General features: G+C 39.5%; 1 protein-coding gene across 3 annotated transcripts in view; it reads left to right on the top strand.

Annotated features, from left to right (window-relative positions):
• Positions 1-9,578: 9,578 nt before the first annotated feature.
• The window catches only part of USP33 (ubiquitin specific peptidase 33), a 55,918-nt gene continuing 43,417 nt past the window's right edge, over positions 9,579-22,079 (top strand). For 2 of the 3 annotated variants that reach the window (XM_011228795.3, XM_011228794.3), the window contains exon 1: positions 9,581-9,717. The gene's annotated coding sequence lies outside the window, so the exon portion shown is untranslated. Of the gene's footprint in view, positions 9,718-19,350; positions 19,431-22,079 lie in introns of all 3 variants that reach the window. The other variant, XM_034653721.1, reaches the window with a different exon arrangement.

Genomic DNA, 22,079 nt, shown 5'->3' with positions numbered 1-22,079 from the left:
GGATGGGCACACTGTGAGCCCGTATTTCCAGGCTTTTGTTCTCTGGCGGCTTTCCCTGGTGGTTTGCTGTGTCTCTTCTGAGAGAGCAGCAGTANTCCCTGGTGGTTTGCTGTGCCTCTTCTGAGAGAGCAGCAGTAGCCGAATCTCAGCCTCTGTCTCAGAACAGAGGAATCGCAGACCGTTCTCCACTGATGTTCTGGCCACTTTAACTCTGTTTCTGTTGGTGCAGCTCAACCCTGCAGTGTCCCGGGATGTGCGCCCCACACCCGGCTTTCCAGCCCTCACTTCCAGGGCCCGCAAGTCTCTGTCCTTTGTGTTTCTAATACCGCCAGCCGCCAGCCACCCGCGCGCGCTCCCGGAGGTCCCGGTCTCAGTCTGGTTCCAGTGAGCGTGCCGGAGCTCGTTTCAGTCTGGTCACGGGCGTTCCCCGGCTCATGGACTCAGTCTGCTCTCTCGCGGGTGCAAGTCAGCGAGTCTGCCCACTCCCCCGTGTAGGTGGCTACCGCTTCCCGGCACCCGAACATAGCGGCTCCCTCCCCCTTGCGTTTATCTTCCAATATCTGTGTGCCGTTTCATGGCTTCCCGCTTCGTACCTCAATACTCAGCACTGGAAATGTTCATTTGTAGAGATCCAGATGTATCTTCCTGTGTCTCAGGCTGATTTCGGTGGATGTTCAGGCTGGTCTGGTACCTATCCAGCTCGACTCGGGGAACCGGCTGACAAAGGGGTCCCCTACTCCTCCGCCATCTTAGCTCTAACCAACGCTGTAGTTTTAGACTGCCCAAGTTCAAATCCTTTCTCTGCCTCTTACTAGGTGTGTGGTCTTAGGCCAACTAATTAACCTCATTATGCCTCAGTTTCCTCATTGCGGTGTTAAGAAGATAAATGTAATAGTTCTTGTAAAGTACTAAGATTCTTATGTAAATCTTTAACTTGAGAAGTAACTCCATGGGATCTGAGGATAAAACTTTATTGCTATATTATTGGTTTCCTTTGTAATCCTATATAGATTTTGTTTTATGCACATAGAAATGTTATGTGAGGAGGTGGTCCCTAATTTACCATTTACCAGAATGTCAAAGGGGTCTAAGTTACCAAAAAATGGTTAAGAACTTAGAACAATCCTAGCACAAATTTCTAAGATGTAGGTCATATTCAGTGGGACTTTTCCATGTACTTTGGCAGAAGCTCCAAAGCTAAAAGAAATAGATGCCGGGTGCTTGGGTGGCTCAGTCGGTCAAGAATCTGCTCTCGGCTCAGGTCATGATCTCAGGGTCCTGTGATCTGGCCTGCATCCAGCTCCCTGCTCCGTGGGGAGTCTGCTTCTCTCTCTCCCTTTGCCCCTCCCCCCTCACTTGTGCTCTCTCTTTCTCTCACTTTCTCTCTCTCTCAAATAAATAAAATCTTAGGAAAAAAAGAGAAGTAGAAGCCAAGTGTCCTAAATATTCTTAAAAAAGGATGCTAGACCAACCACACAGGGCATGCTAGGAATAATAAGACGCCCCTTTAGCAATCTTCAGTCCTCACATACCTCCAGGGAAAGATATGGCAGAATTGATCAAAGAAGACTGAAAAATGAAAATGCCAAAGAAACAGTTTTCTGGAGTGCTGTGTGTTTTTCTCCCTCTTCCCCAAGAGTAGGGAGAGGAGAGTGCATATCCTATCCTACCCCCACCTCAAGCCAAGTGAAAGAACTCATAAAAACTCAGACAATTTTTTAAAAAGATTTTATTTATTTATTTGACAGAGAAAGAGATGGCACAAGTAGGCAGAGCTGCCAGCAGAGGGAGAAGGAGAAGCAGGTTCCTGGCTGAGCAGAGAGCCCAATGCGGGGACTTGATCCCAGGACCCTGGGATCATGACCTGAGCCGAAGGCAGACACTTAACCGACTGAGCCACCCACGCATCCCAAAATCAGACCATTTGACTTCTGTGCCCTGTAGTTTATGTCACCTGAAAAGGCTAAAGACAGTAGACTATCCAAAGAGGTCTTGGATGGCAGAACAGAGAGAGGGCTGCAGTGGAAGTGGCCTGTACTTGCAATTTTGCAAGGAAAATTATCCTGGGGGCCATGTGAATGCCTCAGAAGTCAGCCAGGCTTGAATGACCTTAACAGGCTGTATCTTTGAACCAGGAGCTAAGTGGACTATCCAAATGGTTAGCAACAGATTATTGCCCCCAATGTTAGCAAATAATACAGTGAGAGGTCCCCAGCAAGAGGGGCAGTCATTGAGGAACCCACAAAAGGGCCCCGTAAGAAAAGAGCCAGCATTTAGGAATGAGTCACTTGCAGAAAGCACCCAATTCAGATATAATGCACTGAGTATATCTGACATTTCATTTAGGAAATTTAGGATCACTGCTCACTCTAGCTGACACATTAATATATGGCCAGTGAATTTCATGAACTATTGGTGGTAACAGCACTTATCAAGTGAAAACATTAAGCCTGACCAAAGTCAAGCATTTTAGTTTAAAACAAGTACATCACCTAAATAGATTAATTCTTTTAGGTAATTCATATATGCAGTTATTTTTTTCATTAACTGCTAAAAGCTGTCAGAGTCCCCAGAAATAACTCAGGGCCTCCTTTTAAATCTGTATAATGCCAAAGGATATATTGGCCATTATATCTTTGCTCTCATTACCCATCTAGAAGTGTTTGGCAGACTGCTCCACAAGTCAGAACTCAGTCAACCAAGGCATTTAGAACTCAGACTATGGTTCCAGATGCTAATTTAGAATGTGACTATATACATCCAAATATTACAGATTCAGTTCCTCAAAATATTAAACATAGTGATACCATGTGACCCAGCAATTCCATCCCTAGATAATACACAAAAGAAAGTACAAGATACATTCACATAAAACTTGTACATGAATGTGCATAGCAACATTATTCATAATACCTAAAAAGTGAAAACAACCCAAATATCCACCAATTAATAAATGGATAAATAAAATGTAGTATGTCCACATAATGGAATATTATTTGACTGTAAAAAAGGAATGGTGTACATGCTACAGTATGAAAACATGCTAAGAAGCCCATCATAAAAGATATATATATATAATACATACATATATATTATATATATAATATGGTTCTCTTTATATGAAATGTCCAATATAGGGAAATCTATAGAGACAGAAAGTAGATAGTGGTTGCCTAGGGCTAGAAGGATTGTGGGAAAATGGAGGTTGCTGTTAAAGGGTATGGGACTGCTTTTTGTTTTGTTTTTTAAATATTTTGTCTATTTATTTATTTATTTGAGAAGGGGGAGGTGGGAGGAGCAGAGAGAGAAGGACAAGCAGACTCTACACGCAGCACAGAGCCCAACTCAAGGCTTGATATCATGACCCCGAGCTGAAATCAAGAGTCCAGCACTTAACTGACTGAGCCATCCAGGTGCCTCTGGCAGTGAAATGTTCTAAATTTAGATTGTGCTGATTGTGTAAATCTGTGAATATACTAAAAACTATTGAACTGTATACTTTAAATGTGTGAATGACATCTCAACAAAGTTTTTACCCTTAAAAAATTAATTATTGCCATTTCTTAGATCAAAAACATTGAGGATTAAAGAGATTAGGAAAATGGTAAAAGCTAAAGATCTGATGCCAGAGGATAATTTAGAGCATGATCTCCCGGGAATACCTCAGTAGTTGTCAAAATGCCATGCTGCTCTAATAAGAAGCATGTATTCTATTAGGAGGTATTTACATCAACATGTAAAATAATCAGTAGGCAACACAAATGTTTCTCTAGTAAGAGCTTAGGTAAATAAGTTTATTCCAAAGTTACTTTAAGACAAGAACAGTAAAATTAAAATTAAACCACATGGAAAGAAGAGTTCCTATTTTGCACATTTAGAAACTTTATACTACTTCAAAAGTCTAGAAAACCATCTATTTTTAAAATTAATAAAATTAAAAGAGTTATATCTGTTATCTATATATTTAAATAATGAACATTTTGAAAAATATAAGAAAATTGCTATCTCCCCAGGTTAGAAAATATATTTTATGTTTCTTTCATATTTCCATAGTCACTCATCTTCAATAGCGTGATTATTGATTCATCCGTTTTCTACATTGTTCCATGTACTGTGCTGAATGACAGATGCACTAGGATAAGTAAGAAAAATCCCTGCCCACAGGTTGGTTCAGGAGATGGAAAAGTGAACAAATCATTGCAATGTATAATAATGACATTATAATGTGCAATTTATAATTAGTGGTATAATATTACTAAAGAATATTCCATAAAAAGAAGGGTCCAAACAGCCTGGAGAAGTTGAAGATGGCTTCTCCTAGGAGGTGACCCTTGCAGGATGAGCGCAGTTTATTTCTATTTTTTTTTAAGATTTATTTATTTATTTATTTATTTATTTAAGAAAGAGAGAGAGAGTATGAGTGTGGGGGGAAGGGCTGAAGGGGAGAGAGAATCTTAAGCAGGCTCCATGCCCAGCACGGAGCCCATCATGGGGCTCAATCCCATGACCCTGTGATCATGACCTGAGCCGAAATCAAGAGTCAGACGTTCAACTGACTGATCCACCCAGGCACCCCAAGTGGAATTCAATTTTTTTTTTAAGATTTTATTCACTTAATTGACAGAGAGAGAGAGCACAAGCAGGGGCAGCAGCAGGCAGAGGGAGAGGGAGAAGCAGGCTCCCTGCTGAGCAGGAAGCCCAACGCGGAACTCGATCATGACCCCCGGCCAAAGGCAGACACTTAACCAACTGAGCCACCCAGGCGCCCTAGGCATCCAACTCTTGATCTCAGCTCAGGTCTTGATCTCAGGGTCCCAAAATCAAGCCCCACCTTGGGCATCGAGCCTACTTAAAAAACAAAACAAAACAAAACAAAACACTATCCTAGATGGCTTGAGGACTGCATGTTTGATTGGGTTTAAGAAAAGATGAGGTAAGAGGAGTAGATCTGGATGGAACTGACTCCATGAAGGATCTAGGATGATGGAAGCAAGGTGGCTAGAGTACACAGATGCTCTGTTTCAGGCACATGCAAGGTCCTTAGATACTATACCCTACGCACCTTGCTTATCTCATCCTAGGCCCTTGATGAGAAAAAAAGTCTGGGCCAACAAGGAATCATCAAAGTGTTATGCGATTGGATTTATGTTTTAGAAAGAGTTGTGTTCAGAATAATGGCATTAGATTAGAGACTAGAGTCAGAAAGACATGGAGCTATCAAAATAATCTATGCAAGAATGAAGAGGATCTGTACAGAAGAGGTTCCATTCCCCACGGAATCAGTTGAACATCTATTGACTTTATCTGCTAAGGAGCTCTCACAGCCATCTCCACTGCTAGGTCCTTAGCCTCCATTGTCTGTATTTTACAATAATCTGCCTCCATCTATGCCATTCACAGCTACCCAAGTGATCCAATATATAAATCTCATTATGTTGCTTCCTTTCTTAAAGTTCTTCATGGATCTGTAGAGGAAAAACTTTATTTAGCAGACAAAATCACTCTTGATCTGCCTTCTCTCTCTAGCCTGTTCCCTGACTCTTTGCCCTCAAACTCTGCTCTAGTAATACTAATCCCTTGTAGGTTCCCATATCTGGCATACTATCTCTTGCTGATATCTCTTTGCTTCTGTTCTTCCCTCTGTCTAAAAAACCCTTCCTCCACTAGCCCATCAGAAATCTTTTTACTTAACCTTTAAGCCAGTATCAGTTTTTGTTTTGTTTTGTTTTGTTTTATAATATTGGGTTGACCTGGGCCCTTATTTTCTGTCTTGGAAACTTCCATTCCATCCATCCACATTAATTGTCCTTGGAGCTGCGTTGTTCTTCCATGGCCCTGGATCTCTGGCTGAATGCTTCTGAGCAGCACTTAACTAAGGTGAAGTCAATAAACCCATTATTTGGGATTTTTTTAAACTAGGAATTCTGTTCTTGGAGAAAACTGCAAGATGGCAAATTCAAGAAATGACTGATGAAGAGATCATGGGGAATCCTATTAAACTAAAGCAGTAATTCTCGAATGGGGATGATTTTGTCACCAATGGGAGGAGGTGCTATTGGCATCTAGTGGATACTACAGATGTTGCTAGACCTCCTATCATGCACCAGAACCATACCCCATAACAAAGAATTAGTCAGTCCAAGGTGTCAGTTACCCTATTTGTGAATAGATCAAAATGGATTTTCTTGGCAGAGGCCTCAAAAGTCAATGCCAAGTACCTTTCCATCCAAATCAAGGTGTATAACGGGGGTATAGAGGTAGATGCTTTCTCCTCATCTCAAGCCATGTCTGAAGGGCTTTAAGAGGACCACTTGAGAAGTGGTCTTTGGCATATGAGACAGACAAGACTCAGAAACTGATTCTTATTTGAAAAGTCCTAAGTCAATTGGCTAAGACTGCCTCCAAGCAAAAGATGTACACGGGCTGATTGGGAACAGCCCACACTTCTGTGAAAGATACATGTGCTTTTTGTGGACCAAATGAGGAACCCATGTAAGAGAGCTGGATTGGATCATCTTGAGAGAGGCTGCCCAATAGGACTGTCTGCATGGGTGAGATGATCCTAACCTTTGGATGGATCCCTGGAAACCAGAGGACTGAGGCATATGTCATAAGGTACACCAGAAGATATACTGCTGAGTCAAGAGACTTAGCTGAGTGATGATTCCAGGAGAGAAAGATCAGCCTCAGACCTCAGCTATACCCAGAGGGCAATGACACCCAGCTAAAACTGTTGTAGTCAGGAAAGATCCTTTCTGTCCCTGTCTTCTTCAATCCAGGAGGTGCCCAAAATGAAAAGGCAGTCAGGGGAAAGAGTAGGGAGGGAATGGCAGATAATTTTTTACCTGTATGGTTTGGGGATTTTTGACATTTCACTGCACAGGATTTTTTAATACCAGGGAGAAAAGACCATTTGTTTATTATTAGAACATGACTGGAGGACTTCTTAATTACTTGGGAGTGACTGAAAAAGCTAAAGGCTTTACCTAAGGTTTTATTCTAGGAACAGAGAGGGATCTTCAGAGATTTTCAGAGACAATAATGAGAAACAATAAAATTGGTTTCTTCCTGCCTCCTACCAAATCCATCTTGTTCATCACGGTGGGAACAACAGTTTAATTGAGTTTCTGTCACTTATAACCAAAAACATATTATAAAGCCTCAGTTTAAATCAGGGTTTCTCAATACTGGCACTAATGATGTTTTGGACTCTTGTGTCATGTTAATGCAAAGGAATGTAGCTAATTTCTCTTCTTGCAGTCCTCCTAGTAATATTACTACATATCCACCATGAGGCAAATACCCACCACCCCCAGTTGAGAATCAACAAATATTTGAGTCTTTTAATGCTAAACTATGAGAATAATGTGGGCAAGACAGAAATACTCACTGCTCTCACTGAGTGCTCTCACAGTTCCAAGGATATAGGCAAAAATTAAATATACACAAACATAATTAAATTTATAATAAATTCTCTGAAGGAAACAAACAGGATTTGGAAATGAGAAATAACGGGGTGAAGAGTGTTGCTTTAAACAAGGAATATCCAGGGGCTCCTGGGTGGCTCAGTTGGTTAAGCGACTGACTCTTGATTTCAGCTGAGGTTGTGATCTCGTGGTTGTGAGATCCCGCCCCATGTTGGGCTCTGCGCTCAGTGAAAAGTCAAAGAGTCGGCTTGAGATTCTCTCTCGCCCTCTGCCTTTCCCCCACTCATGTTCTCTTATCACTCTCTCTAAAAAAGAAAAACATAATAATAAAATCTTTAAACAAGTAATATCAGGGCTGGAATTAGCCAAGATGAATGAGGGATAGAAGTTTTGAGTATCTGATAGTAGTATGTCTGACTAGGGGAATAGCATTTGCAAAGGCTAATTCAGTCTCAGGTATATGAACATCAACTGTACATTTAGTGCCATTTTCACTTGCCATTACTCAAGTGCAAAAATGAGAAGGTATTTGTTTTGATATGATCACTCAATTGTCTTCCTTCCTTCGTCTTCCTATCCCTATTTCTTTTCTTCTTCCTTTCTTTCATGTCTTCTCCTCCATCATTTTTACTTTGATTAAATATTAAATGTACACATTTAAGACATTTTGCAACTAGCGTATTGATGAGAGCCTCTTGCTATCATAGCAAATGTTAGAAAATTTAAAACACTGTCTTTTTTCTAAAGATTTTTTTATTTATATGACAGAGAAACAGCCAGCGAGAGAGGGAACACAGCAGGGGAGTGGGAGAGGAAGAAGCAGGCTCCCAGCGGAGGAGCCCAGTGTGGGACTAGATCCCGGAACGCCGGGATCACGCCCTGAGCCGGAGGCAGACGCTTAACTGAGCTACCCAGGTGCCCCAAACACTGTCTTTTTTCAAATGACTCTATACAACTCTCCTTTAAGTCTGATAAGATAACAAGACATCAGAGAACAAATGTTTTTTATGATCACTCTTATCTCTTAACAAAGGAATAATATTTAAAACATGTAGATATTTGATTTTTAAAAATAAAAATTAACCACATTGCTGACATCCTGTAGTATGTAAACTGCAATATTTTGAAATATGCTGGAAAAAAAAAAAAAGAGAGGAGTGGTAGTGCCATAGGCATCCTCCAAATTGTGAAACCTCCATTCTCTCTCTGTAAACTCAGGTAGGTGACCATTGGGGGTGCAAACTGAGGTATTGGTGTCAATCCCTATATAGCTAGCAAAAGTTCATTTTTTCCCACTTTTATCACAAAAATAGAAGTAGAAGCTCCCATATTTTCTACTTGATTCTGACGGAGACTGAGCATCTTGCATAGTACTTGGCTACACGCTCCCATTTTGGAGACTACAAAGTTAGAGATAACCGGATAGATTGAACTGTCAATTTTAACAATTTTCATTTATTTAACTGTTTTTATTCTTTGCGTAACAATCAGTTGAACAGATTTTAAGTTACATAAAACAGAAGGCAGGTTTCTTTCAGGGCTCTAGGCACAAAGCTGATGCTAAGGTTTCAATAAATATTTCATGTGATCTTGATTTTGGCCTAGGGAAAAACAGGAGAGATGAATTTCTCTCTTGCAGATATGGAAAAGGAAACACAATTACTTTCAGAGAATCTAAGACCTAAGAAGTTTGGAGAAGAAAGAGCAGAAGAGAGAAAACAGCGTTGAATTAGGTTGTCTAACATTTCTTTGCATAAGGTCGGAGACCTGAGGCCCTTCAGTGGCCAGCCTTAACCAAGTTCTCTAATGCATTGAGACAAGACCTGCTAAAGGTCTTATAGTGTGAATGCAGAAGACGGGGAGAACCTGTGTAAAAACAAGAGCCCGGAGCCTAAAACTGCTCTGCAAGTACTTGTGCCAGCACCGGGGCTTATCTGTAAATCTCAGGGGTGAGGGCAGCCCGGGGTCTCCGCACCTGGGCCTAGCCACCGCGGCCACGCCCCAGGGGCGGGGTAGGTTATCTTGGCAGCTCCGCCCCTTCCCGCCCTCCCGCGACGCTCCAGGCGCCTGCGGCGTCCGCGGAGACACCGGAAGGAGCTGCGGCTGCTGCGGGAAGTGGCCAGTGCGGGAGGCGGGGACCCCGCGGGCAGCGCTGCGGAGCTGTTTCCCGGCCCTCCTGATGCGACGCCTCCCTTCTCCGAATCCCGGAGAGTGAAAGAGGATTTTGTGGAGGTGCGGCCGCAGGCCACCGTTGGCCGCGCTGGCGGGGCCCGCGGGAAAGGCCGTGGAGGTGAGCGCGGCGCTCCTGGGAGGGGCGCGGGGCCGAAGGGCGCTTCGCCTGCCGCCAGGGTTTGGTCTTGGTTCTCGCTCCCGCGCTCTGGAGCTGCAGCCGCTGCAGTGGCCTCCTTTTCTTGGTCTAGGGTGGTGGTGGGGGCGCGGGCGAGATGAAGGCCTAGGTCTCTCTGCTCCGCATAACAGGAATGATCTGGTGGCCGCCGCCGCGGGGATCGACGAAGGACGCAAGTCAGTCGCAGATTTGAGGAAGGGTCCCCAGGGGGCGCTCCGCTGGGAAGCGGGAGGTTAGAGGGGTGAAGCGAATCCCTGAGAGGGGCCCTGCTCCTTTCCACGGTGTCCCCTCCGGTTTGCCAGGCCCCCACGGGGGGCGCAGACGATCGAAAGCCCCGCAGCGCGCTGGCTCCTAGGTCCTGGTTTCGCTTTGCCGCGCAGTTAGGGTGATCGGACCTCTTCATGCAGCCCCAAAGCCCCGTTATTCATTGTTATTAATGGGAAAATCGAGGGTGTCATCGTCCCTGGAATTTTTCTTCGACCAATATTTGATCCCTGTTGTTTCAGAGGTTATCCCATACAGTCTGTCCATCTGCAGCTTTTGTTTGTGTCGAATTTCCATAGTGTGTAGTTTCCCAGACATTTACTCATATATATTTACTAAGTACGAAATGTTCATTTGGATGTTTACAGGGTGCGGATTGAACTGTTGTTTGAGAATCTTCTAGGTGTTTTGCACTCAACTTAAACATTATTAAGGTTTACATTCCCATAATTAGTGTTAGGCCTGGAAAATTGGGCCAGAGGATAAAATCCTAGCAGGAGCATGCATAGGCTTTAAACTGAGAATGAATTTTACCACAGGAGTTCTAGATTTCTTGCTTAATAGATGTGTAGAATTATATAACTTTTTAAGTTTAGTTAGATTATTTTTCCTTAAGAAAAACCTGTTTAAAAAATAACGAGGCTGCCTTCGATCCATTTCTAGTTGAGAGGATTTTATCATTTGGGAAGGTCCGACCAAATCAGATAATAAGCTATTTGACTTGCACCTAGTACAAATATTATTAATGAATTCATGATATTAATATAAATAAAGGGAAAAGTAGAAATCTTATTGATAGACGATGCTAATATTAAAAGAAAATAGTAATAGTTACATTATGCTGGTCAGTTTGTGTTATTTCATTTACTTTGGTAGAATTAGAAGAAAAGGACCATATGAAAAACATTCCAGGAATGTCTTGCTGTATGCAAGAGGGATAGCCTACTTAAGATTGGATCTTATTTTTGATCTTGTTTATTGTCAACTTTCACTTTTTTTGTTTTTCATAAACTACCAATAACCAAATAATAGCGCAGTTTAATGGCATTAGATTGTAGTAGTTTATTTTAAATATTTGAAATTCTGAGTTAAGGACATAATTTTTAATTTTTATGTGTTGCTGTTAGAATTTTCAATGACCTCTCACATGTGCAATCTTAGTTGAATCTTATGCCAGGTCTCTAAATTAGGAATGCCAAGAAGTAAAGTCTTTAACCATGACAGAAGCATTTCAGAATTGTGTAAGGATCAGGATTTCCTTAAAGTCTGAAATAATCTTGCTGAGATAACCTTTGATAAAAATTGGAATTCAGATAGATATTAGAGCACTGAATTATAAAATAAGACTGGACTTTGCAAGAAAATGAAGTACATACATGATGAAAGATTTTTGGTGAGAAATGTGAAATATGGACGTCTTTTAAAAAGAAAGTAGTAACAGCTTTTTTTTTTTTAAGTTTTAATTATTTAAGTAATCTCTACAGCGAACATGGTGCTTGAATTCACAACCCCCAGATCAAAAGTAACATGCTCCTCCTACTGAGCTTGACAGGTGCCCCAGTAACAACTCCTCCTTTAGTGTAGTTTTAAACTTTTTTTTTCCAAGTCTGCATGTGATGGCAAGAGCATTTTGATAAATAGGATAGCTACAAAGAATCCAAGATAAGTACAGTGGTATAATCATCTATAAAAAGGAGCATGAATTTTGTATAGTATAGTATATGTATGTATATAGTATATATATTAAGAGAACTTTTATTTTTATTATTATTATGTTTTTAAAGTGAGCTCTATGTCCATCACAGAGCTTGAACTCATGACTCTGAGATCAAGTCCCATGCTCTACTGACTGAGCCAGCCAGGGTCTCTGAGAACTAATATTTTAAAAATTGTGCATGTATCTAAGTTATTTTAGAAGGCTAAGTAAGTAAATATCTGTTAGTTTACCAGGGAAAGCCCTTTGGAAAATAAAAAGAGTGAAATGTGGTTTCTGCCTTCAAAGAACTTATAGTCAAACTTCCAGTCAAGTAGGATATTTTTTTTTCACTACTATTGTAAGTGCCTTATGCATATGATAACCAGCAATCTAGGTGAGGGAGATAGTACTTCTGATTGAGTCTTCCGTGGAGATGGTGTTTGAGATGAGTGAGCTTTGAAAGGTTTTCAACAGGGGAATATTGTAGGACATTTCTAAAATACAAAGATAATTGGGTTCCTGGAAAGATACAAGTTATATTTAAGAAAGGATCAGTGGAAAAATTTGGCTGATAGTAAGTTATGGGTTATGTAAGTTATTAATAGGAGATGAAAAAGACAAACTATGAAAGACTTCATTCATTAAAGGTGTTTGTATGTATTCCATAGAAATCTCTTCCTCCAAAAGAGGTATGTATTCCACATGAATGCAGAATGAGCTGTAATTGGGAGAAGACTGAGACCAGGAGATTCCTTGGGCAGCTTTAGGTTAAGCTAGATGTCCATAGCATTACTTTTGTGGTCCTTGTAGATTCTCTGAAGTGCTATATTGAAAGTAGGCCTTTAGATAAAACATCGGCGCAGGGGTGCCTGGCTGGCTCAGTTGGTAGAACATGTGAACCTTGATCTTGGGGTCATGAGTTTGAGCCCCATGTTGGACAGTAGAGCTTACTTAAATTAAAAAAAAAAACAAAGTGAGATGGGTGCAGGTGAGATGCGATGCTGGAAGCAGTAATGAAAGAGTGGGTAAAGAGGGAAGGGGGAAGAAGCCAATGAATTGAATCTGGTGTGTGTTGGGCGGGTTAATCTTGTGGAGATTTTTGTAGAACTGCCTCAGAATTGTCCTATCAAGTGAAGGGGAGTTGAGTTTTTCCACCTACTTCCGAGCTCTAATCGTTGAAAATCTTCACCATTGATTGGGTTTGCTATTGCTAACTTTCTCCAGTTCATAAAAAAGAAGGGATTCCTCATACTTAAAGGATCATTATGTCCAAATAATTTAAATGCCAACCTTTGTCTTCTGTCCAAATGTCCATACTTGAATTATTTCACATAGTAGTTAATATTTTATTGTTTACTATCTCACTCTGTTCAAAGCACTTTATATGTATTTATTTAAGATTTATTTATTTGAGAGAGAGAATGTGTGCACAACCGCTCTTGAGTCAGGGGAGGGGCTGAGAGAGGGAATCTTCAAGCAGACTCCCTACTGAGTGCAGAGCCCGAGGCAGCTAGATCTCAAGACCCATGAGATCATGACCTGAGCCGAAACCAAGAGCCAGACGCCTAACAGATTGTGCCACCCAGGTGCCCCACAGCACTTTATATGTACTTTATATATACTCCAGAACTCCATGAGGTAGATATTTATGGTTATCTCAGTTTTATAGATGAGGGAATTGAGGCACAGAGAAATAACTTAACCCTGGTCACAAACCTAGAACGTAGTGGAACTTGGATTTGAATCCAAGTATCCTTGCTCCAGAAACTACTCTTAGCCACAGTGTTTCTTATAAGATAGTTTTCATATTATTTATTTTTAAGGATTTCTTTGGAAGGTATTCTTACTCTGTAGCTTTTAGTATTCTTCATAAATAAAATATTCCAGATATAATCTAGTTTATGAATACGATAAGACCGATTACTGTTTTTATTCTGAAACCTATTGATTAGTAAGAATTGCACTGTTGTTCCATACATCTCCTAGAGTCTGTATTCTAAATACCTGAACCCCCTTTTTTTAGTGTCACTTTAGACAGTAGATTCTATGAACCCTAATACAGAATATGTTATGACTATCTTTGTTAATTTTAGCTTATTTTTTCAAATAGTTTATTTTTTCTTTAAAAACTATTACTTTCGGGAGCACCTGGGTGGCTCAGATGGTTAAACTTCTACCTTCGGCTCAGGTCATGATCTCCAGGTCTTGGGATCCAGCCCCACTTCAGGCTCCTTGCTCAGCGGGGAGCCTGCTTCTCCCTCTCCCTCATCCTCTCCCCACTACTTGTGCTCTCTCTCAAATGAATAAATGAAATCTTAAAAAAAAAACCTATGATTTTCAACTTAATTTTTTATTGTTTTTAATTTTTCTTTCAGTATAGTTAACATATAATGGTGTATTAGTTTCAGGCGTACAGTGTAGTGATTCAACAATTCTGTACATCATAAATGTATTCTTTACTCTCCATCACCTATAAAAAACATCTACAAATTACATTAAAAAATTTATTTTTTTAGGCTTTATCTTTTTTTTTTTTGAGTAAACTCTGGGGCTCGAACGTATGACCCTGAGATCAAGAGTCAGATACTCTACCTACTGAGCCAGCCAGGCACCCCTAAAAAACTTAATTTTTATAATTTTATAACTAGATTTCACAAGCCTGTCTTCTTTGCCTTTATCCAGATTTTTGTTAAAAATAAGAACATTTCTGCCACCTGCTAGTAGGGACTTTCTGGATTCATATCAATCTTCTCTATAACTATTAAATTATTTACCAGTTTTTCTGACATAAATTTTTTCTCATGGTTGCTAGAATCTATTTTTTTAAATATTTATTTATTTATTCGACAGAGATAGAGACAGCCAGCAAGAGAGGGAACACAAGCAGGGGGAGTGGGAGAGGAAGAAGCAGGCTCATAGTGGAGGAGCCTGATGTGGAGCTCGATCATAACGCTGGGATCACGCTCTGAGCCGAAGGCAGACGCTTAACTGCTGTGCCACCCAGGCGCCCCAGAATCTGACTCTCTATAAATAGCTTTACCTTTTGAAATAGACTAGGATGATGGAATGCAGACGGTTTCTCAATATTAAAATGTTCTTATTGGGTCACCAACTATGTCCTGATGTGTAACAAATATTAATAACACAGGTCCTTGTGCTTTTCCTAAAATTTGAATGTGTGCTCTTCTGTTATTTGGATGGCAAGGCCAGAATTTTAGGCATGAAACTTGATTGTACTGCCAAGGTATTCCTCCTTGCCCCTGCTTAAAAGTAATATCTTCAGAAGCAGGTTTGTATCTGCAGATGGGCAATTGAGCTGTACTTCGTAGAGCATGAATTCAACCAGGAACATTTTTTAGGTGGAGTTATTGCCATCAACATAAGGCTGAGATGATTTCAAATAAGTCTAGTTAGGGTAGAGAGAGGAAAAGGTTGCCATATAAAAGATTGCAAAGGCAAGGACAAATTGAGGTCAGTTGTTGAAAGCCTTCATTTCCATGCTGAGCTTGAATTTTCTTGTGTTCCCTAGTGATTCCCATACTGTGAACCACAAGCTTCTAGAGGAATCTCAAGAGTTTGTGAGATCTACATCTATATACTAAACAAAAGGCATTTTCATATACATTTATTTTCACTGCCTTTGTGTTGTCTGTCTTTTCTAATGTCTAGTACCTGTTTTCCCTGGACAAATTGTCAGACCAGAGTGAAAGCATGCATGCCTTCTTTCTTTTGGTAGACACTGGAGAAGAAATTGATAGAACTTCGAACCCCTGTTGCTTTGCCCTATTGTGTCTAAATATCCTACTCTCAGTACATCTTTATCAAAAGAAGGAATAAAAGAATGATTTTGTTACAATAGTGAATTGAGTAAACCGAGGTAACTAGAATATTAAGGGCCTTCTATTTTGATAGTGTTATGTTTAATTATAAGGAATACTAAATTGCCTTGATACAAATTATTAGCTTTTGTTTACATGCACTAGTTCTCATTGAATTGTTTGGATACCAAATAATTAATACCAGACACCAGAACAGAGAGTACTTAATCTTCCCCAGTCCCCATTTCTTTGCTCTGAGACAACAGAGTACATAACCTTCAACAACTACATTTTTAGAGGATGTCTACATCTAGATATAGTGTGCTGTAATGCAGGTTTTAAATTTTTTACTTTAGTGGTTTCATACAGTACGTTTCATTCTGTATCTTCCTTTTTTTCCAGTCCAACATTATGTACTTTACATCTATCACTGTTGATAAATTATCCATCCATTTCAAGTGGTTAAACTGTTGTGTAGTAGTCATTTGTGAATGTACGTTTTATATATATATCCATTCTTCTAATGATGGACTTAAAACATTTTAAAATCAAAAGTGAGATTAAAACTAGAAAGCAATGAGAAAATTTCCATTTAATTGGCCAACATTGGTATTATGAGGAAAATGCGTACTAACTAAATACTTTTATTAAGTAAAGAAAAGAGAGAATTTAGTACTCATATTTAGGGATTAAGAAAATAAAATCAAAACCAAGTAGGATATGGAAATTATTATTATTTTTTTAAAGATTTTATTTATTTATTTGGCAGAGAGAGATAGCGAGAGAGGGAACACAAGCAGGGGGAGTGGGAGAGGGAGAAGCAGGCTTCCCGCAGAGCAGGAAGCCTGATGCGGGGCTTGATCCCAGGACCCTGGGATCATGACTTGAGCCGAAGGCAGATGCTTAATGGCTGAGCCACCCAGGTGCCCCAGGACATGGAAATTAAAGACAAAACTGTAATTGATGGAATTGGAAACAACAGAACAAGAATAATGGAAAGGATAAATCGCAGAGCTGGTTCTTTGCAAAGACCAATGAACTAGATAAACCCTTGTAGAAGAAAAAAAAATCAAGTAAAAATGCACGAGATTAGGAATGAGAAAGGAAACATCAAAGAAACATGGATATAGGGGAGATTAATGGAATGTTATGCAAATTTTCTTGAAAGTATTACATGCATGCTATGATGTAAAGTTGAAATTGAGAGGGCGTGCATGATTTAATAGCAAAATATAAATTAGTAAATTTGATCCAAGAAGTGAAAAACTTGAATTGACCCATTCCCACTCAAGGGTCAAAAGATGATTGAAGATATGTCCTGCAGAGAGGCATCATAACATATAATTTCACAGCTGAGTTTCATTTAATTTATAAAGAACATACAATAATAATAAATAATAAAACCTTTTCTATGGTATAGAAGATGCAAAGTTACTGAATGTATTCTGTGAAGTACATGTACTTTTTTCCCTGATAAAAATGTAACCCCAAAAGGTCAATTTCACTTGCAAAATTTCTAAATACAATATTAGCCAATAGAACTAGATAAGAAGCAACAGACTACTAATAGTACATTTTGACCCATAGGGTATACCATTGCAAGGATCATTCATATCAAATCTGTTAATAGATTATATCAGTGGATGAAATGAGGAATATAGTAAATCATCAGGAGCTGCTGAGAAGACATTTAATAAAGTTCATTAAGACCAATTCTGGCATGCCTAGGTGGTGCAGTCAGTTGAACATCTGCCTTCTGCTCAGGTCATGATCCCGGAGCCCCAGGATCGAGCCCCCACGTTGGGCTCCCTGCTCCCTCTCTCTGCCCCTCCCCTGCTCCTTATGTCGCTTGCTCGCTCTCTCTCAATTAAATAAAATCTATATTTAAAAAAAAAGACCATTTCTAATTAGGGGCACCTTGCTGGCTCAGTCAGTAGAGCATATGACTCTTGATCTTGGTGTTGTGAGTTCAGTCCCCATGTTGGGCTTAGAGCTTACTTTAAAAAAATAATTCTTATTAAAAAAATCAAAGTAAATTAAGAATAGGAGGAAATTATAGCAAGTGTCCTAAATGGCTAAACTATTAAAATAAGGACCCAGACTTGAATGCTCAAAATCACTTTTTTTTTAACATTTTTATATTTAACATTGCCTTAGAGATTCTAGTAAATGCATTAAAACAATGAGGTTAAATAATTAGTATTAATATTGGAAGACAAGAGGTAAAACTATCATGTTTTTCAGTATATTCAGAGAATAGCCAAGGAAACTGAGAAGGAGCAGTGTCGGAGGAATGTCTTAGTTATCCTAATACTCTACATTTTGTGTATTCACATTAAATATGGTATTGGCATAAGTAGATTAGTGAAACAAAATGAAGGATCCAGAAATATGTGCAAGTGTAATAAAGGTAAAGATAGTATTACAGTTCAGTGGGTAAGGGGTAGATTGTGGAGTAAGTGGTGCTGGTACAACTGTCTGCCCATCTGGAAGAAAATAAAATTGGGTTCCTGTCTTAAGATAAACCCCAGATGGATTAAAGCCTTGTTTAAAAAATATTTAAGGTTATTCTACAGCTTTAGCTATATAGACTAGGAAATTTTAAGATTAGAAACTCAAGCTATTATAAGAGACATGTTTGATTTCATAAAAATTAAAGCCTTTAATGTTAAAAGATGCTGTAAGAAAGTTAACAGTATTGGTACTAAGACAGACATAAGCTGGTGGAATAGCATAGAGTCTAAATAACCTTAATATATATGATCAGATGTTTTTTGACCAGAGTGTTAAGACTGTTCGGGGGGGGGAAGTCTTTTCAACCAAGGGAATTGGGCAAATTATATACCCATATGCAAACATAAGAAGTTGGATGCTTACCTTACACCACCTAGAAAAATTGACTCCAGTGAATGAAAGTCCTGAGCATAAGAACTAAAACGCTTGGAAGAAAACATGTGTGACATTGGATTTGGCAGTGATTCCTTGGATATGACGCCAAAAGCACAGGCAACAAAGATAAATAGATAAATTTGGCTATATCACATTAAATGCGATGCATCAGAGGGCACAGTCAGGAGTGAAAAGGCAACTTATGGAATGGGTGCAAATATATTGCAAATCATATATCTGATAAGGAGTTAAATACCCAGAATATGTAAATGACTCATAAAACTCAACAACAAAAAGAAGTGAACAACCCAATTAAAAAACAAAGGAGTTGGGGCGCCTGGATGGCACCGTTTAGGCGTCTGCCTTTGGCTCAGGGCGTGATCCCGGCGTTGTGGGATCGAGCCCCACATCAGGCTCCTCTGCTAGGAGCCTGCTTCTTCCTCTCCCACTCCCCCTGCTTGTGTTCCCGCTCTCGCTGGCTGTCTCTATCTCTGTCAAATAAATCAATAAAATCTTTAAAAAACAAAAAACAAAAAACAAAGGAGTTGAATAGACATTTCTCCAAAGAGGGTATATAAATAAATGGCTAATGGATACATGAAAAGATACTCAACATTATTAATCATTAGGGGAATGCAAATCAAAACCACAGTGAGATCACCTCACACCTATTAGGATAGCTATTATCAAAAAACCAGAAACCCCCCCCAGAAAAGCAAGGGTTGGGGAGGATGTAGAGAAATTGGAACCCTTGTGCATTGGACTGGGATTGTAAAATGGTGCAGCCACTATGGCTGCTGGTATATATGTATATGCAGAGTATGGTGATTCCTCAAAAACTTAAAAATATAATTACCATATGATCCAGCAATTTCTTTTTAAGTTTATTTATTTATTTATTTATTTAAGTAATTGCCACACCCAACATGGATCTCAGACTTACAGCCCCAAGATCAAGAGTTGCTTGCTCTACCACCTGAGTCAGACAGGTATGTACACCTGATCCAGCAATTTCACTTCTAGATGTGCACCCAAAAGAAGCAGCAAGGACTTGAAGAGATAGTTGTACGGCTGTGTTCACATGCGGCATTATTCACAATAGCCAAAAGGTGGAAGCAACCCAAATGTTCAGTAATGGATGAATGAATTAGCAAAATGTGTTATGTACACTACAACCGAATGTTATTCAGCCTGGAAAAGGAAGGAAATTCTGACATGCTTACAAAATGGATGAATCTTTAGGACGTTAGGCTAAGTGAAATACATTATCACAAAGACATACTGTATAATTCCACTGAAAACCTCTTTGGACCCCCAGACTAGTCAAATTCATAGAGATAAAGTAGAATGGTGGTTGCCAGGGGCCGGTGGGAGGTTAAATGGAGAGCTCCTATTTAATGGCTGTGGAGTTTCGGTTTTCCAAGATGAAGAGTTCTGGAAATTGGTTGTACAACAATGTGAATGTACAGAATGTTGCTGAACTGTACGCTTAGAAATGGCTAAGATGATAAATTTGTGTGTATTTCATCAAAATTAAAAACTTAAGTAGTAAGTTCGAAAAAATATTTGCAGTGTAGAAATTCTATTTGAATCCAGAAGAGAGGATTAATTTTACAAGAAGAGATTATGGACCCAGTAGTAAAAAAGAAAAAGACAAAAGATTCAAAGAAGCAGTTAATAAAAGAGCAAATCTAGGAGGCCATAAAGCTCATGGAAAGACACTCAGACTCAAACTCACTGGTGGTCAAGTAATACAAATTAAAGTACCAGTGAAATCTAACAATACGCCTATTAAATGGTAAAAGTAAAAAAACAGTGATGTTTATTGCTGGTAGAGAAAATGGTGTTGCTGTTCAGAAAATGGTATATTCCCTTATTAGTGGAAATGTAAGTTGTATAATTTTTGAAATGTAATCTTGCAAAATCTGTTTTTACAAACTGGCCCATATTAAGATTATATGGATTTTTTTTTAAGACTTTGTTTTTTTTAAGTAATCTTTATAACATGGGGCTCAAACTCAGAATCCCGAGATCAAGAGTCACACACTCCGCCAACCAAACCAGCCAAGCATCCCAAGATTATATGGGTATTTTTAATGGCAGAATATGGAAAGAAAGAGAATATTCATCTGTAGAAGAATTAATTGAATAATTTATGCAGTGCATGCATCATGACATGTGTATCCAAGAAAAAGTTGAGAGGGATGTCTGTATTATTGGCCAAAAAAGGCTGTGTAGGTCTCTATTTGTATATTTGATTATATGAGCATGAAAAAAATATTGAAGCATATATGTAGGTTTTATAGGGCAGGTATGCTGGTAATAAATTCTTACAGCATTTTTATTTTATTTTAAAGATTTATTTATTTATTTGAGAGCGAGAGCAGGGCATGCAGGAGGGAACATGAGTTGGGGGTGGGGGGCAGAGGGAGAGGGAGAAGCCGACTCCCTGCTGAGAAGGGAGCCCGAAGCAGGCTCAATTCCAGGACCCTGGGATCATGACCTGAGCCCCAGGCAGACGCTTAACCGACTGAGCTACCCAGGTGCCCCTCTTTCAGCACTTTTATAAGAGGTCTTTATTTTGCCTTTATTTTGAAAGCTGTATTCCTAGGTATGGGATTCTAGGTTGACAGTGATCTTTCAATACTGTACAGATATTGCTCCACTGTCTTCTGGCTTGCATTGTTTCCAGCATACATTATTGGCCTTTCTTGGCTACTTTGGAGAGGTTCTTTTTATTACTGTTTTTAAACGGCTTGTTTGTTTGGTTTTTTAGCTGTGCCTAGCCTGCAAGGCAGCCCCATGGAGGGTGCGGTGGGGAAGTCAGTGGCCTGCACTGCCCCCCTTAAGCAACTTGTTTTTAATGTGCCATGGTGTAATTTGTTCATGTGTCTTGTGCTTTGAGTTCATTTTGTTGCCTTAATTTGTAGGATTTTGTTTTCATAAAATTTGGACTTTTGCACCCAGCTGAGTGATCCTCTTGTTTAATTTTCTCAGTCTTTTTTTGTGTTTCAATTTTCAGTGTAGTTTCTCTTTAAAATGTGTGTTGTTGGGGCACCTGGGTGGCTTAGTTTGGTAGAGTGTCTGATTCTTGATCTCAGCTCAGGTCTTGATCTCAGGGTTGTGAGTTCAAACCCTGTGTTGGGCTCCAGCTGGGCCTGGAGCCTACTTAAAAAATAAATAAATAAAAAATAAAATGTGTATCCTTTATCCTGTCATCTGTGTTATCTCTGGATCTCTTTTTTCTTTTTCCTTGCTGTGGATCTGATTTTTCTTCATTGTATATCTTTTACTTTTTTTTTAATTATAAAAAATTTTATAACTGAATGATGACAAAATATGATACAGTATAGAGCAACATAAATATGGTTATTGCCCCATGGACATCTTCATAGCACAGGGACATTTCAAGAGAATGGGCTTAAGATAGCAGATGGGTGCCCTGAAAACTAAGGCGGGTAGACAGGAGAGGTACAGTCATGCTGGACAAGATTATTTCTCAACACTTTTTTTTTTTAGTATTTTTTTTTTTAAAGATTTTTTTTATTTATTTGACAGAGATAGAGACAGCCAGCGAGAGAGGGAACACAAGCAGGGGGAGTGGGAGAGGAAGAAGCAGGCTCACAGCAGAGGAGCCT

Source organism: Ailuropoda melanoleuca, chromosome 2 (genome assembly GCF_002007445.2).
Source record: "Ailuropoda melanoleuca isolate Jingjing chromosome 2, ASM200744v2, whole genome shotgun sequence".
In the NCBI taxonomy this organism is placed as follows: domain Eukaryota; kingdom Metazoa; phylum Chordata; class Mammalia; order Carnivora; family Ursidae; genus Ailuropoda; species Ailuropoda melanoleuca.
This window is presented reverse-complemented; position numbering and strand designations above follow the sequence as displayed.